The sequence below is a fragment of the Anser anser genome, assembly GCF_964211835.1.
Source record: "Anser anser genome assembly, chromosome: Z".
Lineage (NCBI taxonomy): Eukaryota > Metazoa > Chordata > Aves > Anseriformes > Anatidae > Anser > Anser anser.
The window spans coordinates 73,702,049-73,721,069 of NC_139723.1; the positions used below are offsets into that span (position 1 = coordinate 73,702,049).

Consider the following 19,021-nt stretch of genomic DNA (forward strand, 5'->3'; position numbering starts at 1 on the left):
AGTTTTCTTCCATGACACTTGAAGTTTAGAGTGGTCTTTCTCTATTTTTTTTTTTAATTAAATTGCAATGACCATGTTACCCATCCCTTTCTTCCTTCTCCCTCAGTAACTGAATCTTGCCCTACCATAGAACAAAACTCCACAAGATTGAAGATAAGACTAGTGGGACAGATTCTAGTCAGTTCCACCTTATCAAGTCCTCAGCCTCTTTTTCAGTCAGCAACAGCAAGATGTGTTAGCCACATTCAGTTCAAGGCAGTCTAATATCTTTTCTGCGAAAGGCCACTAACTGTGGTGAGTGCAGTAGGAATCAGCAATGGCTTTATATACAAATATATTATTATTATCACTGTAAAATTTCTCTCATTCTTTTCCCCCTAAATGTTGTTGCTTCCTTCAGTTGCTCTTCCAGAAGTACTGTAGCTGTTTATGTTTCTCCATTTTTTTGTTTTCTTTCTAGAAAACCAGATGTTTTATTAAACTAACAGATGCAGTATAATCTTTTATCAGCTGACAACATCATATGCATAGACTAAGTGATTCTCAAAGACAGACATAAGGGCTATTGTATCGGGAATTTAAAAAGAATTGTACTATTTAAGTGTCAATTATCATAGTTTCTCATTTATCCATGCAAGAAACATTTCAAGGACTTTTTACTTCTGGATCCAAAAAGACCACGTCTGTTCATATAAGAGATTATACAGACATCTCCCACTGTAGCATCATTCTTGTCTGAGAAATGGGGTTTTCTAAATTGGTTGTGAGAACTCCAAGTGTGAATGAACTGTGGTTCAGAGACTTACCTACTGTTTCTACTAGTTTTGAAGAAAATGAACCCATCAAAATTTACATGACATTTTTTTCCACAGAGTTCACTAGGCTCAAGCCATGTCTTTGAAGGCAGAAGTACCAGATGAAACACCTAAGCAATTAGTATCGTAATGAGACCACACCATGTGGAAGATAAAGCATGTCCAGAGATCCAGGTCACTCACCTGACATCCCACTGATCATTCTGATGAATCAGTGAGTTTTGGGGAGATCTGTTGTGTTCATTTGTCTAATTTGTCTAATTTGATTAATTGAATAATCATAATTATAAAGAAAATGCAGGCATACAATGCATTTTATCATACAAGCTTGTATGGCTTGTTTACAAACTAAAAAAGTAATAATTTAAGCTCCCAATAGCCACTGCTCTGATGTCTTTTCATTACTTAGTTGCAAAATATTTCTTGCAACATCAGTCAATAACAAATATATTTCTTTCCAAATTACAATGCTAGAAAGTTAAAGTTAGATTCTTCAGTCATGCCTTCAGACACATTACATAAAGGGTTTTAAGAGTTAACAAAGAAATGAGAGAGGGAAGCTATAACTCTGCAAGCTATTTCACCATTCCCCCACCCCTCATCTGGATTGGATAGCATTGGTGTATGAGTCAGCTAATTATGAAAGACTTCTCTGAAATCAATTAGATGAACACAGCATCTTTAATAGAAACAGATCTTGTGACCAGGCAGAGTTCCCATCATGGTCCAAATAAAGCCCACCCAGATGTGCCCACTTCCGTTTCAGTAACTCAAAGAACGGAACAAAACATCAGTACAAGCTTCCTTCCTCAGCTCAGCATCTTTCCAGTGTTCCTGGTAGACAGGGAAGTAACCATTCTGGTTTATCATTTGCTACTCTGATGAATCAATTTATATGTGATAGACTATGTGATATATATGTGACTAGACCCAGAGATAAACTAGTTTGTATTATTGAGATGAGAGCTGTGGTTTTTCATTAAGAAATGATTTTCATATCCCTGTTTACTATCTTCTTCAGGAAATGACCAGGACCTATCTCAGATAAACAATGTATATTGAAGTGGTGAATCTGATGAGGTTACCTGAAAACATCTCAGCTAGAGTTTAAGGATTTATAAAGTAATCTGAAGGTACTGTTATCCCACAACCACTTTCCTGATTTGGATTTTTGAAACTAAATGCAATGTTCCAACTTGTGAAATGATTCTGCAGTTTGTTTACTACCTCTGATTTCAGACTTTTTCATATGAGGTTCTGCTGACTTCGGTCACCATTGAACTGAATACATACCATATTTCACTGCTTTGAAATAATGACTGAGAAAATATGAAACTTCACTTGTCTTTGTCTCTGTTAGTCAAGTCAGAAGTCTTAGAGGTTTGCTGCTCAGTAAGTCCAAACTATGTTATAGTTCAGTCACGGATTTGCAAACCTAACTTCCCAGTCCTAAGACTGAGGTGATATGAGTTGCAACCTGCACACTAAATGAACATTTAATTCATTCAGAAAGTCACATGTGTCAGCAGAACTGGACAGTTATCTACACAGATAAGTGATATCACTCACACCTAGTTAAGATCAAGTAAAAGAGCTTGGGGAAGAAGCAAAATCAGTAGTAGAAGCTGAAAAACAAAACAAAACACAACACAACACAACAACAACAACAAAAAACCTCCAGACATGAAAAGCTAAGCCAAAGGAACTTTTCACAAACCACTCCAAAGTTAATAAACTGATAAAAGATACATATCTCTATCCTGTGCAGCTACTTATCCCGAGTTAACTACATAGCTTAATAAATATAGCTTTAGTGGACCTTTGGCCTACTAATATTCTAAGTAGACAAAACTAAATTTGTCATGTGGACCCCTGAAAATTTCCTGGAAAGTTCCTTTCTGGAAACTGAGCTCTTCGATTTAGAGGAAGTAACACACTGCTTTTGTTCCATGGGACCCAACAATATGAGAATACTGAATCAATTAAATCTCTTTGTAATTTAGGTTACAAACTGATATACAAGCCCTGAAGGATAAGTTTTAATTATAGTATAAAACATATGGGCAAAATCTCTTCTTCCTTATGGTAGTTAAACTCAACAACTACTATAAATTTTTATAGGGGAAAAAAAAAAAAAGAGCTTTTAAAAAAAGATTCTGTGTATGCTTACTGGTCTCTAATCAGGTTCACACATATTAGTACTACCAAATAATATATTTTTTGTTTGTTTTAAATATGTGATGATTTTATATTTCCTTTTCTTTTTAACCTTGTTCCTACCTACCAACTGATTTAAGTTTTCCAGCAGATTTCACATTTATTGAGCTCTTCAGATACATTTAAACTAATGTGTATACTTTCTTTCTGTAATTTCAAGTGATACCCCATGAAAACAATGGATGTGAAAATTTACTTACATTTGGTTAAGTATCTATTTCTTAAGTTATCCAAGACAATGATATACTTTTTTGTTGGGATGTGATTTCCAGCAAAGGTATTGAATAACATCTCTCTGGTGTTTATTTCATTAACTTTCTGCAACTAAGTCTAAACTAATTCCTATTAGTGGTCTCCAAAGTGTGTTTAGCAGTCAGGTAGCTCTGATTATATGCTTAGTTTTGAATATGTGCAAGGAATGTATTGCTTCAAGATTGCACTGTACTGTATTTTCCTGTAAGAAGATGATTCCTGGTTAACCAAACCAGAGAGAGTTTGAACTGAAGCTGTTTCAAATCTGATTATATCTGTCACTTTTACTGTTAAGTGTTAGGAGCTTTGTGGAAAAATAATTCCTTTTCATTTGCTGTAGAAAATAAATTAAAATAAAAAAAAATAAAAGAAAAAATAAAAGAAAATAAATTAAAGTGTTCTTTTGCAAACTAATGTGAGTTTCTGCCAAAAACTGAGAAAAAAAAATTACAAAACTTGTTACAAAAAAAAAGTTTATTTTGGATAGAATCTAATATTTGAAATGAGAAGTCTCACTTCAGGATCTTTCTATGTAATATTTCAGTTTCCCAGTGGCTCTATGGGGGACATACTTCCTGTATCCAGATCATGCCATATAACCCCACTTCCTGAACAATGGTATATATAATTTTCAAGCCCTTTGTGACTCAGAGAATTTGAATGACTGGTCTCCAAGACACCTCTCAGGACACTGCTAACCATAGGCATTTCAACACACAAGAACTGGTACAAGAACCATCTATTCTTTGCCAATTTTTTCAACAGCAATAAACCCACTTTATTAGCCAAGTCCCAATAATTTAAACACACAGAAGAAAAATATTTTAGGAATGTTGAAACTTCAGAGCAGTTGTTTGGGCAAAATCACTACACAAGGCCAAGTTAAGCATGTGAATACTTTTAGTGAAGTAAAACTGCATTTTTCTATGAATAAACAGTTCTCACAAAAAAATCCTGCCTATCCTGACAAACGTCTCTGTGTCCCTGCACCATGCCATTCAGCCAGATAAACACCATTCTGCATGTTGAAACCCTTCCTACGTGAATTATTTGTTTTTCACAGAATTGAGATGGTACAAAAATTAGTACATGAAGCATGAAGATATTTAGAGAAAAAAGGTTTCCCCTTCCAAATAAAGTTAACGTTACAGAAATGAAGTTACTCTGTGCTAGCAGTAGAAAAGCCAAATCTCTTCCATATTTTGGAAAAGGTTTTAATTTCTATTTAATCAGTTCTTATTGGTTCAACACAACATTTTATGTTTTTATATTTTATTATTCATCTAAATCACCTTTTCTTATTTATGAAAAACCTTCCCAGATCCTCTATAATTCTGTAATTAATGTTGAAGCTATAACATAGTGAGTCTTGTTTGTTTGCTTTTAATATATATATATATATATTTTATATAGCTGCAGCAATTTTTAAAATAAATCAGAAGCTAACTATAAATTATCATTGTTTCGACTAAATCGCATTGTTAAACAATCAGTACTAAGAAAGTCATGAGTGTAACCCAATCACAATTATGCTTATATGCAACCTGATCCTAATATCCCATTACCTTTTTATTATCAGAACACATAGATGGAGACTGCCTTTTGTGGCAGACTGCAAGGTACAACATTATTTTTCTGTGGCCTAGGTGTCTAGCCTTAACAGCTCCCTGCCTGCACAGCCCCTGTTCTTGTTCTTCCTGCCGAAAAGCCATAGGTTGCAGCACTTCTTGGTTCTCAGAAGAGACAGTAGCTAGCCTTTGCAGGCAATGAGAAGATTAGAAAGTTTGGTTCTCTGGGACTTCCATCTGTGTCCTAGAACAGTTCTGTTTCCATGAAACAGGAGGAAGATTGTCTAGTGAATGAAGAGTAGAATGTAGGCAACAATGAGGTATTTGTTAATCACAAATACATGGTGAATGAGAACATGTGTAGAGAAGATTTGAGCCAGCTCTAACCTTGAAAAAGACAGCACATCACTCATGCCTGGCATAAATAATATTGTCCAAGGCCAGTCCGGGATCCAGAGTCCTGGTTTGTAAAGTAGAATCATCCAGACTTCAGAAGCAGCAGAAATAGCATGGGTCCCCAACAAAGGTGACAGCAGGGATTTATTCTAAAGAAAGAAGTACAGTACAAGAAAGAACTCCAGTATTTTTATACACACTCTATTGCACTCTGCCTCTTACAGACAGAATTGTGGACATTGGCCAAGCCTACTTCATACAGTGACTCTGGATATTACCAAAGATATAATATCCCTTTAAGATGAGAGAGCACTGAACTTCTGCAGAGCTGTGTGCAGACTCAGGCAGGTAGTATTTGCTTACTCTAAGCTTGTTTGTTCTAACTCCGGATGATAATAATGAGAAATTTGCATTTCCTTAAGCACAAACTAAGGTTCTGATGCAATTCAGGTACAGAGCTCTAGACATGTAGCTAGTATCTATGCATGAATCCCAAGTCTATTGAGGCTATATTGAGGTTTGCCATAATAGAACAATCTATTCATCTATGTTCCCCCTGTACTCGGCTCTGGTGAGGCCACACCTCGAGTACTGTGTTCAGTTTTGGGCCCCTCGCTACAAGAAGGACATAGAGGTGCTCGAAAGAGTCCAGAGAAGGGCAACAAAGCTGGTGAGGGGTCTGGAGAACAAGTCTTACGAGGAGCGACTGAGGGAGCTGGGATTGTTCAGCCTGGAGAAGAGGACACTCAGGGGCGACCTTATAGCACTCTACAGGTACCTTAAAGGAGGCTGTAGCGAGGTGGGGGTTGGTCTATTCTCTCACATGCCTGGTGACAGGACGAGGGGGAATGGGCTAAAGTTGCTCCAGGGGAGGTTTAGGTTGGATATTAGGAAGAACTTCTTTACTGAAAGGATTGTTAGGCATTGGAATGGGCTGCCCAGGGAAGTGGTTGAGTCACCATCCCTGGAGGTCTTTAAGAGACATTTAGATGTTGAACTTAGTGATATCGTTTAGTGGAGGACTTGTTAGTGTTAGGTCAGAGGTTGGACTAGGTGATCTTGGAGGTCTCTTCCAACATAGACGATTCTGTGATTCTGTGATTCTGTGCTGTTCTCCAGGCTTCCTTGTTGTTAACAATACATGCTTGTGATGTGAAATAGATATCTTATTTGAGCATATGCATAAAGGCTCACAATCTCATTTTTACAGCCCAAGTCTGAAATTTCAGCCTCAGACTTACGATTTAGATGACATCCAATCTGGAAAGAACCTAAATTCCCTGTGAATCTACTTACCACAAAAAAAAAAAAAAAAAAAAGTTGTAAATGTAAGGGTTCAAGAAGTCATACCAAATCCTGAGGTCACCAAATTACTCAGTTTCTAATATGACACCAATCTCTGTTGCTTGCATATTCTGATTTCTTGTTTTGGGGAGCAGAGGAGCGGTGGAGTATTTTTTGGTTGGTTGTTTTTTGTTTTTTATAGGAAAAAATGGGGTTGATCCACATTTTACTCTACAACAGAGTAGCTCCAGAGATCCTCTATGAAAGAAAGACACAGGTTAAAATTCTCCTTTTCTAAAGAAAACAGGTATATTAATCTAGTTTTCCCACAGACAGGAAGGGTGATCTAGCCTCTAGACTATAAAATTTTCATATGTGGGTCAGCCTCTCCAAGTCATTCCATTTTGTATAAAGTTCCTAGGTATCTATACAGGAAAGAATGACTCCATAGCATGTTGGTTAGTGAATACATCTACTGATATCAGGACAAAAGTTTGAAGTACAGATTTTACTCTGGAATTGTATCTACAACATAAGGACACATAGAAGTACCATTAGGATGATTTCTTACTTTATTAAAAGCAAATGACATCAAACCTGAAGTGTAAAGGGACATTTACAAAGCAGGCACAAAAATTAGGGTTGTTCCCATAGAACTAAAAATTACTGTAAACTCTACTTCAACACAGAGTAAAGGGCAAATATCTCTGACCAGCCTTCCCTAAGACAAAGCAATACGTATATTCCAATGTTCCAAAACAAAACTGTGATAATAAACCTTTTCCCCAGAGGATGGCATAAAAGAACAGGCCATGTGTAACAGATGCTTCTTAGTTCAATTAAAGCACAGCAGGTTGCTGATTAATAGACCACAACAAGGCAACTCCAGAAAAGACACAGAAGGACCTTGTAGTTCCTATTTGGTCTGCAGCTTCAATGTTAGTCTCTGATTCCTGTCTTCTGCTTTCCTCACTGTTGACCTTCAATTCTCACAGCAGTGAGACTGGAATCCATAACTCTAGCTTCAACATACTGCTGCACCTTTATTAACTCCAATTTCACAGACAAGGCAAGAGTTGATTCTCGTAAAAATGTATTCTGACATTAAAGATGAAAAGGGAAAGAAACCCAGCAACCTGAGCTTCCCAAATGAAGGTTACATAGCAAAGTAAGTTATGAAATGCTGCTTTTTCTAGATGTGTGTATTTCTGTGTGTTTTATTTGTGATTAAAAGTATGGATGTTTTCATATGCAACTGTAATATTTTCCAGTAGGCACCTTAACTGAACTTAAATGGGTAGCTTAAACCAAACCATTGCCACTTAACACATACTATTACTCTCTTAAGTACTATCCAGGGTATGAACAACTAGACAGAATTCTAGAAAGTAGTACTAATAGAGATATGTAACCATACACCAGCCAAATAAATCTTCCTTTGGAATACTTCTGACTATTAAGAACACAATCCAGTATTTTCTACATCTCTAAGATGACAGAACTCTTTGTCAAAAGCTTCAACTAGAAGCAAACTGACACAGGGGCAAGAATAAATAGCTGTCCTTATTTCACTCAGTCAAAATAAGAGGACAGAGCAGGAACCAGTGGAGACCTTTCCATCAGCTTTCAAAATAAAACCAAGCTGGAAGAGATCAGACATGGAAAGTTTCTGTCAACACAGTTAAATTTTGGCAATATGAAAACAAAGAATGCAGTAACCCTAAAATAAAGGTTTCCAGCTAACTCTAACAGTAACTCTAACAGGTTGTATTACGTACAAACATCCTATACAAGCAACCTGGCAACATTATCTCACGACTATGCACATATAAGCTAAAAATTTTCCTTTTGTCATGATCATAAAAAAAAAGTCAGTTCTGGATGGGAAATGATGAGACAAACGAGACTTGACCTTGAAGAGGAAAATTAACTAAATTTAAATATTTTTCCTTTATCACAATGGAAAAAACATGAACTGGTAGGGAAAGAATTTCATTCTCAGGGCCCATTTGAAGGTCAAGGAAGAAGAAGTACTAACTACAGAGAAATAAATCACTGGGACTCATTTGAATTTCTCTCAAGCCATACATCTTGGAAAGACTGGGGGAAAAAACATTGAGTAAAATGATGGCAAAGACATCAGTAAGTGTCATCTGTGTGTAAGAATAAAGGACTGTCATAGTGTTATTGGCCAAGTTCCAAGTAGGGTAATAAATTCTGTTAATCTTTATTTCCTGTGCAATTTTGAGATGGAATTTTTATTCTTTATCTCCTTTTTCACACTGGTGAATAACATTATTTTTCGTTTTTAGTCAGATTGGTACTAGAACACTACAAGAAACCTTTAACAACACAGATGACTGAGTCAGATGGACAGAGACTGACAATTCTTTGGGAAAAAAAATAAAATAAAAAAAAATAAAAATACAGTTTTTAAAATGTGTTGCCAAAAGATAGACAGCTAAGGAAACTAATTGGCAGAAAGGTTTCATCTGCAGTTGGAAAGAGGGGACTAGAAGCGAGAAGAGAAATAATTCAGCTAATGAAGGATGAGGAAATCACATCCATACTACACTCCCAAAAAACAGCATAATCATATTAGCCTGCTCAAGAAAGAACCTAAACTAGCCCATACAGATTTCTATATCAAAATTTTATGGAGCTGTGATAGGTATTCCAGCTTATTTTGAACCTTTCACTGGAAAACACAGACATGGACAACAGTGGACAGAAACTTATTCAAAAAAGAATGGGAGGTCATCACAAAGGGCAGCCACCCCCTTGCAGACAAATGTTGCCAATGATGATTTGAATCTGGGTGCTGCCAATTATGATTTGTTCTGGGTGCACACTGGCTGCACTTCATTCATGCTCAGTATCACTTGCTGAAGAGCAGCACTGCCATGCTGCAGATACTACTGTGAAGAAGATAAGATTTCTACTGCCAGAGTTTCTTCACTTTGGAGGCCTCATCTTACCAAGGTGAGGAAGAGGTCCACGGCTTGGTAGGGTAATAAGTAGGAAGGGGTTAAATTAAAAGGCGTAAGAAAAAACTTATCAAGAATTTCAATTCAAATTTCTGCAACCTGGCAATTTTGATCTAATTGAGTCATGTCAATGGAGTGGGTTGAGAGGTCGTATTTTACATAACATTCATTTGCATTGCTAGCTTCAAAAAGTGGTAATTCCACCCCCCCCCCCCCATCTTTATGCATAAATAGACCACATTCAGGCACTTTATAGTTCATTAGCAATATTTCAGCACTCCAGCAGCAGTATGTAGGGTTCAGTAGTCACAGAACTACAATTGCTTTTATACATGTATATAATCACAGGTAAGAATATAGCCTGCCCTGAAATTTTCAGGACAGAAAAAACAGATTATTTTTGAAGGAAATGTTGATATACACTATTGTTTATAATTTTTCCTGTACTGCAATTTCTGACTCATCTCTATGACACAAAGATGGATACCTTCCCCAAAGTCAAGCTCAAATAAAGATTTTTAATATTTTAGTATTTCTAATTGTATTTTATCTAGGATACCATTTCTTTTAAGCAAGTAACAGGATACATGTCTAGGTGGTTGAATCACAAAATTATTGGTTTTATGTAAAGAAAAAGAAAAAAAAATGTTCTTATGTATTTTCCAATTAAAAGTGTCACTGCAGGTTACCCATCAAACCAACATTCATAGCCCCAGTAACTGAGGCTACATCTATACTCCAAAGAAAAAAGATGCTCTATACTTTCTACCTTTTTTTTTTTTTTTTTTAATTTGGATTGATGGTTTTGAGTGATATTTCCCCTAGACTAAAACTAAGAAAGATAAAAAAAGTTATGTTTGATCTCAGACAGTGGCTAAAGTTCAAGAAAATAAAGGACACTTAGGTGTTGCTGAAATTATTTACTGTTAGTGTATGCAAAGTCTGGCTAGCCTGAACTGATAACTCCTCCCAACAGCTCAGATGTACCAAGATAATGTCAACCCCCAAACTGTTCCCAACCCTGAATTCAGCAAATAGCTCCCACAGCCTTTTGGAGAGCAAAGGGATAGACTCTGGAAGTCTGCATTGCAACTGCATGGAGCCCAGCTGTTTCAAGAAGCTCTACAGCCCCACAGAAAACCAGAGCTCCCAGCTTAATCAGATCTCTTTCCATAAACTCGTTCTAAAAAAAACTGGACTGTAGCCTCATTGTCTTTGAATCCAAGACCCCAAAAAGAGGATAACCATAGAAACATACTGGTTTTATTTATTTTATTTTTATATACACACCCACCTGCTTGTTACAGCCGATACAAGTTTTGGACATCCCACATAAAAAATGACAAAAAAGAAAAAAAAAAAGCAACCTTGGGGCTAGTCCTAGTGTAGATTACAGAATTGTTCGCAGATGTTCTCTGTATAGAGAAGGTCTTGTTTCCAGCCAAGGTAACAGAGAAATCTTAATAAACTCCATTGCACATTTGAATTCTAAGTGCAGAAGGTTTAGTGTTTACAAGCACAATTTACCAAAATCCAGAAGTTGCTTTGTCCACACAGAATCAAAAGCTACTACTTTGCTTATATGTGGTACAAACCATATAATGCTGTGTACACTATCGGTAATGAAACAATTATTACATTACACTTAAGGACAAATATTATTTTGAAAAAGCCACATCCATGAAGTTCACATTTCAAGGAGAATGAACAGACAGGCCAAAGTGTGGAAAAATGTGTAAACAAATCATTACCAATTTAAGTTCCTCTCAATTTCACTAAAAAAAAAAAAAAAAAAAAAAAGAAGTGCTTTTGAGTTCAAGTTTCTCCTGCTTCAATGAAATGATGGACAGTGTTTACATTTTTCATTTGTTTGTTTGTTTCCCCTCAAAAGAGGTCCTGAAAAATCATATAAGCAACTTTTAAATAATGTAAACAATTATTTTTTAAAAAAAGTATTTATATTTTTCAAATAAATATTTCTACCTATTTATTCTGTTTTTATACCTTGGGCACAAAGCAGTCTTAACTTTACAACAACTTCATTAGAATTTCTGCTCCTAGTAAGGCAAAAGTAGGTATTTCTTAGAGTTCTGCTTGGAAATTCTGAAATATCTGAAGACTTTCTCAATAGTATACCAGTTCTGACTAATCACAAAAAAGATGGAAGTAAGATGCAGTTTTGTAACCAATCCTGATAACATTGGTATGCACATTTAAGCTTTCTCCCATTCCTTATTGACACATCACTCTAGAATTAGAGCAAGTCAAAATGCAAGCCTTGGCTGCTCTTGATAGTCTCACCTTTTCAAGTAGCTGCAAACATCTACTTTGTGACAATTCTGAAATAAGAAAAGTTTGTTTTTAAAAAACTTGGAGGTGATGAGGTATTAATTACTCCCCCCTCCCACAACATCTATCTCCTTTCATGCATTTTAAAGAGAAAGACCACTCTGAAACAGCTAAAAAAGTATCATAGATAAGAGTCAATATGCAAGATACACTAACATCTCTGAGAGCAAAAAGTGGTGAAGGGACTGTACCTTTCTGCTGTGAAGTACAATCACGTGCACTTTTAGCTAGCAATAGCTGGATCTTCACTGTTTTGCAGCGCTTGACTATTTCAGTAATTGAGAAAATCTGGTGGAGATGCTGAATTTTCAGAGGCTGCATGTGTATTCTATTGCCTCTAATTAGCTTAAGATTTAATCCTCCAAAAAATGCCACCAAAGTGAGTGAAACTAAGCAGTAAGAATAAAAAGGCAAAAATTCTCAAAGAATGATGATTTTATTATTAATATATACATCTGCAAGTCTCCATAGGACTTGGGTCTACACTCTCATCAGTTATTTCCCAAAAGTTCTTATTCCGTATGACTTACAGTAAGATATTAAAATTATGACATGAATGAACTATAAATTTATAGAACAAAAACTCAGATCCCACTGTCTGCAATGACAGTGCTACCATCTAGTGGAATAACAATGGTTATACAAGCAGCAACTGCAAGCTACAGGTCGAAATGTATCAGGAGAGTTTTAGTCTGTAGCTATGATCACAGAATCACAGAATTGTAGGGGTTGGAAGGGACCTCGAAAGATCATCGGGTCCAACCCCTCTGCCAAAGCAGGTTCCTTAGAGCAGGCTGCCCAGGTAGGCGTCCAGACAGGCCTTGAATATCTCCAGAGAAGGAGACTCAACAACCTCCCTGGGCAGCCTGATCCAGTGCTACATCACCCTGTTCCAGTGCCCCATCACAAAAAAAAAAAAAAAAAGTTCATGTGGGTGCGGAACTTCCTGTGCTCCATTTTGTGGCCATTACCCCTTGTCCTGTCCCCACAAATCACTGAAAAGAGGTTGGCCAACTCCCTCCATCTCCCACACCTCAGGTATTTATAAGCATTGATAAGATCCCCTCTCAGTCTTCTTTTCTCCAGGCTGAACAGACTCAGGTCTCTCAGCCTTTCCTCATAGGGAAGATGCTCCAGGCCCCGTATCATCTTTGTGGCCCTCCACTGGACTCTTTCCAGGAGATCCCTGTCTTTTTTGTACTGGGGAGCCCAGAACTGGACACGGTACTCCAGGTGAGGTCTGACCAGGGCAGAATAGAGGGGGAGGATTACCTCCCTTGACCTGCTGGCCACGCTCCCTTTCATGCGCTCCAGGCCCATTGGTCCTGCTGGTTCATGGTCAACCTGTCATCCACCAGGACCCCCAGGTCCTTCTCCTCAGAGCTCCTCTCCAGCAGGTCATCCCCCAGCCTGTACTGATATGTGCAGTTGTTCCTTCCCAGGTGCAGGACTCCACACTTGCAAATGATATTTGTATCCATCCAGCAAAGGAAAGTTCACAGCACAGGAAACTCCATGGGATTTCTGACAGCAGCTGCGTTACTGCACCTGAGAGAAAGATGATTTCCATACCAAAGGGGTGTTAATTACCAGTAAAATTTTAGTGAAGGTAGGGGGAAAACAATCCCCCCGGCCTCTCTCCCCCATGCACACCCCATCCTCCCCACCCAACCCTGTTCCCTTCTCCCCTCCCAGTATAATAAAAAAAATAAAATAAAATAAATTGCTCAAACGTACTGAAGACAGCACACAAGAGAATTGCAAAGATTTAGTCTAAATAGACATTGACAAAAGAATTAACAAATGGATTCAGATCTGAATGGATAACAACTGGACAGAAATGAGAGAAATTTCTGTTGAAAAGCAAACTTTGAGTTTAGTTTCAATCTTAAACTTTTTCATAAACAGGGCAACTATGCTAGTGAAAATTGGTTACAACACAGTTGTCAGCATATCTTCCATTTTTCACACAGCTGATTGATGCCTTGGAGACAGTACGATCACTGTAGAGGAAGACTGGAATATGATGTTGCATTGGCTTCAAAGTTGAACTGGTGGGAATGGGCTAAGTTAAACAAGGTTTTTACTTAAAACTTAAAACAAACAAAAAAACAACAACAAAAAACACCACTATACCTAAAAATCTGCAAAGAGCTGGAGAATCATTTGATAGATTTAACCAAGAATGAAAAGAGACTGACATATATTGTCAGAGTATGACTAAACCACTATTGTGGTCCATCACAGACGATGGCAAATTTCTTTTCAGAGAAGGCAGGGTATGTAACATGCAAAACAGTAGAAGTGTTAGTTGAAATACATTTCAAAAGCTGCATGTAATTCTGACCACTTTGCTCAAGAAAACACTAACTTAAATCTGGAACAGATTGGAGCTAGGGTGAAGTCAGAAGTAGAAATAAACAGTAGTATCAAAAATGGCAATATAATAGGGTATAGTAGCTATTTATGAATATATCAGGGGCATTAAAACCTGAAAGGAAGAAAAGCTGTTAAAAGTTAGAGACAGTGATGCAAGCAACCAGATAGGTGCAGAAATGATTGCACTATGGGCTGTGAAAAAGAATGGGTCTAACCCTCAGAGAACTATATATTAGGACAACCTTCTCATAGGAGTGGAATGAGAAACAACCTAACTAGCACTAATATGGAGCTGAAAATGCTCATAAAATATAGTTGTCCACGGTAGATGGAGGTTGGAACTGCTGATCCAGGAAGTCTCTTCTTTTTATGTGTGGTGTTTCCAGAGCCATCATTTTCATTCTAGTTTTGCAGATCAGCTCTAAGAAAGGCCTTGGAAGGAGTAATTTCAGTTACAGAGAATGAATCTGAATTGGTCCTACAGTGAGCATATAAATCCTTGCTTCTGTTTATTAACTTCCAAGCACCATTGATTCTTCTAATGCATTTGGTTTTCTCTCTGCTGAAATTGTTTTTCAATAAGGTGATGCAGTGTCTCTTCCTGTGTTTGGTTTCCAGACAAACCAAGTTTCATCACTTACATAAAGTAATGGGCCTTTAATCAACCGACTCAATCCTTCTTATTTGGAACATCATGCATTATGCTCATACAAAATAGAAATGAGATGTATTAAAATTACAAGTCACCATGAACCTATCTGCAATTTTCTTGTCCATGCTAGCAATAAGGTTCTTCTTATACATTGTAATCAGAAAGGAAAGAAAGTAATCTCAGACTATACAAGTTTCATTTTAAAGAAGGAGAGTGACTTAATAGTGACTGTAACACTAACAAGATTGGTTTACATAAAAGAAGGAATGAAAATCTTATTGCAAAGATCTGTTATGCAACCTAGATACTTAAAAGGAATATTTGCATTTCTTGGTACATTTCTTTTTCTTTAAGTGCTTGAATAAATGTATATAGATTTGAACACTAATTCATTCTTCTTTTGTATACATTATTTCACTGCAATACTGTGGACTGAAATTAAGTGTTCTATCTGCAGCTGAAAATGTACTTACAAATTTATTCTAGTAATTAGATGACTGCTGGAAAAAGGTTTTATTTATTAGGAGTTTTAAAGAATATGTACCCATTTTTTTCTTAAATATAAGACAATTTTACTAGAGGAAGAGATAGTTTTCAGTATCTGTAACTCTTTTCTTTCATTGAAAAGAAGTAAATACTAATTTCTGCAGAAAGTACTTTATCTCCTATAAGTGCAGAGGGAAAAATCTAAGTAGTATCTTAGTATTTTGATTCATGAATCAAGAAAGGTAACTCATTTATTGCGTGCTATTCCCTCCTCTTCATCTTCTCCTTGCAAGTACAGTGTTCAGGAGTCTTTTGGTAGCATCTTACTAGACATTTTGTGGCACATTTATGCATATCCTGGGCAACAAACTGAAGAAATATGTTGAAAAAAATAAACAGATTAGGTCTTATTCTTCTAGGCTTTTGGTCCTATAAAATATTCCTGCCTCCTCCAATAGAAAAACAGTTCAGATTAGTTGTTTTTGCATTTCTTTCAGGAACTAAAAGCAGAAGAAATATAAAAAGTCACAGAAGAGGATGTTCCTACTGAGATTTCCCTTACAATTTTCTCACTACCCTCTCTTCCCCACCAGCTTGACAGGTCCTGTAACACAAGCATTCAAACAGATTAGCACTTCAGTTTTCCCAGCTTCTTCTGCAGACGTATCTGTCTCAAAGCTTTCTTGGTTTTCAGCAGAGCAGCGAGAGCTCTGGCTTGTAGTAGCACACGGACAGCAGGTGTGGCTCGACAGCCCTGTATGAAAGTGTAAAGAGCCAACCGGTAATTAATTTTCATGTCTGCTGCTTGCAGTTGCTTTTTGCAGTTCCCTAGCGGTACCGGTAGATGATGCCCACGGATAACCCAGACGTTAGCAATGCCTTGCATGGAGTCCTGCTTCTTGGCTATATGCCCTAGGTACATTAACTTCCCTGCGGTTTACAGTCCCTAAGTTTCTTACAGACAGGTCAAACAGACACAGCAACACTAGTCTGAAGAACTTTAATTCTACATTTGCAATAGGCTTCACTAATTCTAAATATTTACAATGGAAATATTCTGTTGTAAGGATGTTGCCTACACAGAACTAAATGAACAGACTTGCTCATACTTCCTGTACCCCCTCCAGCCCCTGCATCCCCTCTTCCAAATTACCTAAGTGCTGAATCTTCTAAAATCTGGTCCCAAGCTACATCCAGAAACTAGCTCTAGTCTCAAAGTACTAAAAATGTACTTCTCAGAAACAAAACTTCACAGGGCTCTTGCATGAAGCCCAAGACTCATGTACAACTTCCCATTTCTCCCCAAACCTCCCATTTCTCCCCAAACCTCCCCATTACAACCTTTGTTTCTGAATCTGCTGATAACCACTACAGCATAACCAGGTGGGATCATGTGTCTTAGAGGCCCTGCCAGGTACTTTCTGAACATAGGCATTTGTGTCCATTTATTTTGTTGCAATTCTGTGAAAAGCAACAAAACCCTCTACCCTTTGGTCAGTCCATCCAGGATAGCAGAATCTTTTTTTTTTTTTTTTTTTCTTTCCCCTTCTTTCTCTGCACAGGCTATAGTTTCTCATTCTCTGATTCTTAAGCTATCTGCAGCTTGTTACAGACATGTCCAAAACAATTCCTTCTACACCAAGTAAATAATGCAGATGATCTGGAAGAAGTTCTTTTCATTCACTCTACCTAAAATAGTAGTTTGGCTAGACTGTCTATTCCTTATTTCCACTAGAAAACTATGAGATGATATGTGACATAGCCCATACCACACAACTGTTGATTCAATTTGTGGTAAGCTTTGCAAGGTTCATAGAAGCTGTAAACTTAAACGGTACTGTATCAAAGAATTTGTTCTTGGCTGCTACTGTACATGGCTTAAACAATGCCACTGTCTTGTCCATTCCCACTGAAGTCACTGAAACTAAGCTGAGCTTCCAAATTTCTAACACTTTTACTCACAAGGGGAAGGAGTAGATCAAACAGTTTTGTTAATCATGCCACCACACTACCTTTCTACAGGAGTGCCCATTGCGAGGCATCCCAGCACAGCCAGGACACCAGCAGGCAGGTGACACATCTCATTATACAGACGCACTCATTCCAGAGAGGAGACATTTATCTGGATGCAAGCTTGAGTATACTTTTGATCTGAAGAGGCCAAATCCAGTTCAAGAACCACCACAAAGCACTGGCATATATGAAGATTTCATTGTATGCTTGACTTACCTCTTTACACATTCTCTGGTGGCTGCTAATGGCCATTAGTGCACACTGGTAGATACACCAGTATCCTTATATGAGGTGGCCATCTTCTGTCATCAGAAAAAACAGAATTACGTGTGCTCCTTATTCAGAAAGTAACTGGTTACCCTTATATTCCCCTTTTCACATTATGAGAACAGCATCCATTTCCGTGAAGTACAGTGGTGTACAGGAGAAATTGTCAGTCAGGCTCACCACCAGACTCAGGGCTGGAATAGAGGACATAACATATTGGCACACAGCAGAGGGTAAAATCAGTCTATCTTTGTACAAATGCATAAGTCAATTGTGTCATCTTCACTTTTTTTTTTTTTTTTTTTTACAGACTCATTGAAGGACTTTATATGGGCTGCAAGTGTTCAGCAAAAATAACAGTAGCATGTTAATAAAACGCTAATGCTTGCCTGCACATTAGAAACAATATCATATATTGGTTTATTCACCTACCCAGGATAAATAAATAAATAAAATATTTTCCCATCTTCCAGTCTCTTTGTTGAATTTTATTAAAGTTCAAACATGAAATGTCAAAAAGCTATCTACATAATTTAAAGAAATTCAACTGCTCTAATTAGCAGCAGTTTACCTTCAGAAAAGCATAATCTGGGTATTTCTCAGACACCAACAGCCCTGACTTAAAACCTTAGTATCCTTGGAAAATGAGACTCTCAGTCTGCATATCTATTATATATATATATATATATACACACACACACACACGTCATGTCCTTGAATTGAGTCATCTGAGAAAGCAGCAAGATTAGTAGAGCCTTTGCATTTTTACTATGGGACAGGGGTAATATCCCTATCTGCTGCATGGGAAATCTATAAATTAATCATTCCATGGGTGCCATACCTGTAAGAGTATTAGGGCCTGAGAGGTAAGTACTCTTCATAACAGCTCTTGTAATTGTTTAATATTCTGTATTGAGAGATTTACTAGATCTAACTTCTACTGCAACAACCTTCGGAGACCTGAACATCCCCTCACTCTGCTCTCAGGCAGTTTGAGGGCTACAGAAGTGAGGGAGTAAGTAGAGAGGTAGTGTAACAGCCTCCCCCAGCTAGCAGCTGGGAAAGTGCGTTGTAAAGTATCTCTGTCCTTCAAACACTCCTGTTAGGACTGATAGGCACAGCAAGCATGACTTCCCACCTGCTGCTTCAAACAGAGCTGGAGGAAAGATAAGCAAAGTGCCAGGTCACTGTGTGGTGCTTGCCAGTTTAAAGGAATCACATAAAGAAGTACAGAAGTTAATGTGGGCATGGAGGCTACAGCTGCACCATGCAGAGCAATTTGTCAGGTACAGAACTGTGCAACTATCACTTGTTATAGCATCTCTAGTCCCATGGGTTACTCCCCATAGACGTGCC

General features: G+C 37.5%; 1 long non-coding RNA gene across 2 annotated transcripts; it reads right to left on the bottom strand.

Annotated features, from left to right (window-relative positions):
• Positions 1 to 12,564: 12,564 nt before the first annotated feature.
• Positions 12,565 to 19,021, bottom strand: LOC310889010. 2 transcript variants are annotated; one of them, XR_014576316.1, is made up of 3 exons: positions 18,507 to 19,021; positions 17,615 to 17,859; positions 12,565 to 13,416 (listed from the first exon to the last, which is right to left on the bottom strand). It is a non-coding gene; the product is annotated as an uncharacterized lncRNA (long non-coding RNA). The 2 variants fall into 2 exon arrangements; XR_014576317.1 differs by lacking the exon at positions 12,565 to 13,416 and adding an exon at positions 14,923 to 16,139.